The 6631-nt window shown below is 40.7% G+C and overlaps 1 pseudogene; it reads left to right on the forward strand.

The window, feature by feature from the left end:
* Positions 1 to 2911: 2911 nt before the first annotated feature.
* On the forward strand, positions 2912 to 5423 carry LOC103253815 (annotated as a pseudogene).
* The last annotated feature ends 1208 nt before the right edge of the window (positions 5424 to 6631 follow it).

Consider the following 6631-nt stretch of genomic DNA (forward strand, 5'->3'; position numbering starts at 1 on the left):
TGGGCTTGGTGGCTCAGTCTATAATCCCAGCATTTTGGGAGACCAAGGTGAGTGAATTGCCTGAGCCCGATGGTTCGAGACCAGCCCAGACACCTTGGCAAGACCTCATCTCTGCAATAAAATAAAATAAAAAATGAGCTGCCGTGGTAGTGGAAGGATCGCTGGAGCCCAGTCTGGGGGATAGAGTAAGACTCCAACTCTAAAATAAATTTAAAAAAAAGAAAGAAAAGAAAAAAAGTCAGCCAAGCTCGGTGGCTCAGCCTGTAATCCCGCGCTCTGGGAGGCTAAGGTGAGTGAATTGCTTGAGCCCGCGGGTTTGAGACCCGCCTGGGCAACTTGGCGAGACCTCATCTCCACAATAAATCAAAAATTAGCCGGGCGCGGTAGCACGCGCCTGTAGTTCCAGCTACTTGAAAGGCTGAGGCAGAAGGATCGCCGGAGCCCCAGTGGGTCGATGCTGCAGTGGCCGGGAGCGGCCACTGCACTCCAGTCTGGGTGACAGAGTGAGACTCCAACTCAAAAAAAAAAAAAACAGTCATTTTAATTAAAACCAGAAATGTTACACTAAAGATGTTTCTCCATTTTCTAATTTGCTGTAAAAACAAAAAGACAAAACCTTAGAAAATAATTTCGAGGAAATGAGATATTTATTCATTTGGTCCCTACCTTTCTGGAATCCTGATTTATATGAAAAGTTTCATGTTTAAAGAAATCTATGTGAGCTTTATATCCCTTTCAGTGGGCAAACTGCCCATGCCTTTGAAAATACATTGTATGCCTGAGAAGGGAAGGGTACCAAGTATCAGTTTATATAATGAAAACTCTTGTCATTGTATTACATCTTTGGAATTTTGTTTAGATTTAAAAATATAGTTTATTTGAAAGTAAATTAGAGAGAGAGAGAAGATTCACCTCTCCAAGGTAGTGGTAGTGGGGCAAAGCCAGGAAGCATGGCAACGGTCATAGCTCAAAGAGCATAAGGCCACACCAGAGTCTAGCAAGACAATGGCTTTTTTTTTTTTTGAGTCAGATCCCACTCTGTCACTCAGGCTGAGTGCAGTGACATCATCACGGCTCAATACAGCCTCGACCTCCCAGGCTCAGGAGATCCTTCCACTTCAACCTTCCAAATAGCTGGTACTACAGGCATGTGCCACCATACTCAGCTGATTTTTTGATGTTTTGAAGAGATGGGGTCTCATTATGTTGCCAAGACTGGTCTGGAACTCCTGCACTCCTAAATGCTGGGATTACAGACATGAGCCACTGTGCCTGGCCTATTAAATCTTTTTCAAATTTGATGGAAAAAACCTCTTGACTTCTGAATTATGACTAGTCTCATTCATCCATATTTGCAAGGTTAAGCAACAGATGTCTTAAATGTAGGACAAAAGATGGCCCCCCTCCTTTTCTTCTATTTTCTCCTCTCCTCCCTGGGTCTATTCTCAGAACTTGAAATGGACCACGTTACCTTTCAGACTGACACAATGGATTAGCCAACCCACTGAAAACCTGAGCTCTCCAGCTTGCTGATTCATACCTTCTTCAGGCAAAGAGATTATTGTTTTCAACTTGTAATGTCTTTTTGTTTCTGACTGCTAACAAGCTTCAGTCAACCAAGATCCTTTTACGCAATACAAGTAAATGCCAAAATAGAAGAAAAAACAATGTACAAAATGAATTTCAATTTGAGATTCTTTTACCCTTAGGTAAGCTGAAAAATGAATTATTCTGCTCATCTATAACGAAACGTTAACTGAACTCATGCTAGTTAGTCTCTTATAGCATTAGGCTGACATTTTTTGTTGAAGTTCAGTAATTTAGTCTTTCAGCTTAATGGCAGAATCAATGAACAAGGAGTTAGGAGGCTTGGACTCCATTTTTAGTTCTAGCTCTGGCTCACTACCATTACTCTGCCCTGGCCATCTTCTATTATTACTTGGGATCTCACTTATATCAGCAGTGCAGAATAATCTGGGGGAAAATATCTCATAAATTAACAAAAAGAGGATGCCAAAGTCTCGTTTCTGCAATAGACATACCATTGTAGTTGTAGACAAGAAATTGTCTGATTTGGTAACTTAGTTTCTTTATTTATAAAAATATGATATATTATCTGCTCCTCTTTCTCCCCAGTTCCCTCACAGAAATGCAGTAATGATGAGGAAAATGATATCAATGCTATAAAAGATTTTTTGATCGCTCTAAAATGTTTCTATATAAAGAGAAATGTTCTTTCTATTATTTCTACTGACATTTTTAGGTACTTAGCACTCCCTGCTTTTGAGCCAAACCAATTCTATTTGGAAAAGATTACTATTTATACTATCATTCTTTGCAGAACATTTGCAGAAATAGAATGGGCTACAGAGAATATACTTCAGGAAAACAAATTTATTCCACAAGATTGTTGGCAGTTAAAAATTCTGATTCACATTATTATCTCCAATTAAGAGGCAGCTTATTATTTCAAAGCTGTCTATTGCCATGTTGTCTAGGTAGCAAATATCAGCTAACAAATGAGGATACTAGTTGATCCTAGTTATTCCAGAATTTTTGCAAAGTGCTTGAGAAAAATGTATAGGTACTGTGGGATCTTAAAATCTCACGATATTTGACAGCTTCTAATCTGTTTAGTTTTGCGTATGTGTCAAACCTAAGAAAGTTATAGAGATACTCACCTATCTCATTTAGATAATAGAAGAAGCAAGAGATAATAAGGCATATCCTATCCAATTGCTGAAAGAATCATTATCCTTACAATGCCCATTTTAATTTTTGAAGATTGTGATGATAATGTGTTTTGTTATGCAATCTCTTTGTCACATTAGAGTACTGTTGGATCCAAACCTCAAACCGTGAAAATATTATCAGACCCAAACATTAGTATTAACTCAAAGATGAGACTGAAATGAAAAGATCAATTTGTGGGGTGAAAGAAATAGAGGAACATGAGTACCAAAAATACCAGCCAAGTAAGACCCATGATATACGGTAGGGGCTGGTAACTGACAGAAATTCTTGTAGGCAGGTCATAACTATAGATGCCTGGAAACAAGTGTTAGAAATTAGTCGCTAGGAAACTGGAGTCCAAAGACAGGAAATCCTGTTACTTTGGTTACAAAAGGTCCCCACAGAAAACCTGTAAACTCCTTGAAGACAGACCTTTCATTCAATAAATACATTCATTTCATAAATATGTATTAAGTACCTCTATATGCCAGACACTATTTAGACACTAGGGAATCAGGAGTGAATAAAACAGGCAAAGGTCTCTGATTCTGTACAACTTATATTCTAGTTGGGGGACAGACAACAAGCAAATAAATAAGATATATAGTACATCAGTGGAAATAAGTCTATGGAGAAAATTTAAGTGAGGAAGACTGTGGGTGAAGAATGGGGTTGCAATTTTAAACAAGGTGGTTAGGGAAGGCTCATTTCAGGTGTTACATAAGTAAAGACTTGAACAAGACAAGAGGGAGGGAAAGAGTCATGAAGATATCCAGGGAAGAATGTTCTAGGCAGAAAATACAGCAAATGCAAAGACTATGAGGCAGGATCCCGTCCAGCACATTTGAAAAACAGGAAGGAAGCCAGCACAGTTGGAGCACAGTGAGGAAAGTGGAAAAGTAATAGATAATGTCAAAGAGATAAGGAGATACACCAATAATGTTGGACCCTATAGGCCATTTTAAGGACACTGGCTTTTACTTTGAATGTGATGGGAAAGTATTGAACAAAGAAAAAGCATAACCTTACTTACAGCTTCAAAGGCTCAGCTGAGTTTTGCTCTGAGACTGGAGCATTTAGGATACTATTGCAATAATCCAGTTAAGCATAGTAGCTCACACAGGCTGGTAGTGTGGAAGAGGAAGAAGTGGTTGAAATCTGGATATATTTTGAAGGTAGAGCCATCAGGATGTGCTAATGGACTTCAGATAGAATATGAGAGATAAAGAAGAGTCAAAGGTAACACCAAGATCTTTGGCCTGAAAAACGGGAAAAATGGAGATGCTGTTCATTGACATAGGGAAAATTGTGGGAGGAGTCCTTATTTTCCTTGCGTCCTTATAGCCTAGCGCAATGCAAGACACATTGGAATGTTCAGTGACTACTGAAAATCTAATCCAAATCTAGTTTCTGTGTATGTTGGATCAGAGTTGCTCTAGATACAAGAATGACTTGTTAGAGTTACTAAACTAGGTTTTGGTTCCAAACTTTAGGGCCAGTTCTAGAGCTGACTCGTGCAAGAACCAAGCTGCTAAATTTTCAGAATGTTGCAAGTCAGATATTAAACACAGTTATTATTTAAAATTAATTATATAAATGTACAGCTGGTAAATTATATTAAAAACAAAAGGCCTTTCTGTTCCTTCTGTTTGACACACAGCCACATCTTCTCGTGCAGAGCTAGCCACATTCCTGAGAAACCATGATGAAGGTGAAATCCAGAGTAAACTAATTTAGCTGTATTGGACACCTGGTCTGCAGAGCTGCTTTTAACCCAGGCAAAATGGATGTTGTCGCCATCAATGACCTCTTTGTTGCCTCAACTACATGGTCTACTTGTTCTAGTACAGTTCGACCCACGGCAAGTTCCATGACCATTAAGGCTGAGAACAGGAAGTTAATCATCAGTGGAAATCCTATCACCATCTTCCAGGAGCAAGATTCTACCAAAATCAAATGGCGTGACGCCAGTGCTAATTATGTTGTGGAGTCCACCAGCATCTTCACTGCCTTGGAGAAGGCTAGGGCTTACTTAGAGTAGGGAGCCAAAAGGGTTATCACCTCTGTCCCCTCTGCTGATACTCGTATGTTTGTAATGAGCATCAACCATGAGAAGTATGAAAACAACCTCACAATCATCAGCAATGCCTCCTATAACACCAACTGCTTAGTTCCCTGGCCAAGGTCAACTATGACAACTTTGGCATCATGAAAGGACTCATGACCACAATTCATGCCATCACTACCACCCAGAAGATGGCAGATGGCTCCTCTGGGAAACTGTGAAGTGACAGCCACAGGGACCTCCAGGACATCATCCCTGCATATACTGGCACTGCCAAGGCTGTGGGCAAGGTCATCCCTGAGCTAAAAGGGAAGTTTATTGACATGGCCACCAATGTGTCAGTTGTGGACCTTACCTGATGTATGGGGAAACTTGCTAGATATGATGACATCAAGAAGGTGGTGGAGCACCCATCCAATGGCCCTCTTAAGGGCATCCTGGGCTGCATTGAGCACCAGGTTGTCTCCTCTGACTTTAACAGTGACGCTTACTCTTCCACATTCCACATGCTGGGGCTAGCATTGCCCTCAGTGACCACTTTGTCAAGCTCATTTTCTGGTGTGAGAGTGAATTTGGCTACAACAGGGTGGTGGACTTTATGGTCCACATGGCCACCAAGGAGTAAGAGCTCCCAGACCACCAGCGCCAATGATAGCATGAGAGAGAAACAGAGGCCCTCAGCTCCTTGGGAGTCCCCGCCACACTAAGAATCTCCCCTCCTCACAGTTTCCCATTCCAGACCCTTTAAAGAATGGGAAAGGCCTAAGGAGCCCCACCTTGTTATGTGCCATCAATAAAGTCCCCTGTACTTAAAAAAAGAAGGGAAAAATACTTGGAACTCATCACTTCCTGATTATTTCACTACATTTTACCATTGTGTAGGTTCTTGAAATTATTTACGTATATTGTATCTGTATGGTAAAATTTCTATATAATGATGTGCTACCATGCCTCTTTTCCCAACTAAGTGTTCACGGATGTTATGTCAGTAGCTTCAAATTGGACATGGGTAAGTGTTTACATTATAGAAATTGGCAAATGCTACAAATTAGGGCTCCTCATGCCCACCCCAGAGCTGGTTAAACCTTTAAGTGGGAATGTAGTAGTGATCTCTGATTTGAAGACAAAGATAGGGGAGGAGCAAACTGATATATTTTGTAAATATACACATGTACAAGTGCTGCACACTGAGAATTACAGCGTGGTTTTTTGTTTTGTTTTTGTTTTTGTTTTTTTGGTCAGAGTCTCACTCTGTCGCCCAGGCTGGAGTGCAATAGCATGCTCACTGCCACGGCAGCCTCTACCTGCTGGGCTCAGGCGATCCTTCTGCCTCAGTCTTCCAAGTAGCTGGAACTACAGGAACACACTACCACACCCAGCTAATTTTTTTATTTATTGTAGAGACGAGGTCTTGCCAAGTTGCCCGGGCTGGTCTCGAACCTCTAGGCTCAAGCAATCCTCTCACGCCTCTGCCTCCCAAAATGCTGGAATTACAGATGTGAGCCACCACACCTGCCTTTACAGCATGGTTATATAGGAGACCTTTCCAGTCCAGGTGAGGAAAGGTTGGCAGCTGAGGAAATAGTGGGAAAGAGACATGCAAGGAATTCCATGAAAGGCCTTAAATATTGAAGAAACTAGGAACTACTAAAAGAAATTAGCATCTATATGCAATCAATGACTTACTAAAATTAAACCTGTACCACATTTCAAACGGTTAACAGGGGAGATTAACAGCTTTGGACTTCTTACTTGTATATTTGATAATGCAGGGACTGAAGAGAAAACAGGGACCAATGTTGTGCAGACCAACGTTGTGTGCATATTTGTGAG

This window comes from Carlito syrichta, unplaced genomic scaffold, assembly GCF_000164805.1.
Source record: "Carlito syrichta isolate Samal-C Ts95f unplaced genomic scaffold, Tarsius_syrichta-2.0.1 Scaffold254036, whole genome shotgun sequence".
NCBI lineage: Eukaryota > Metazoa > Chordata > Mammalia > Primates > Tarsiidae > Carlito > Carlito syrichta.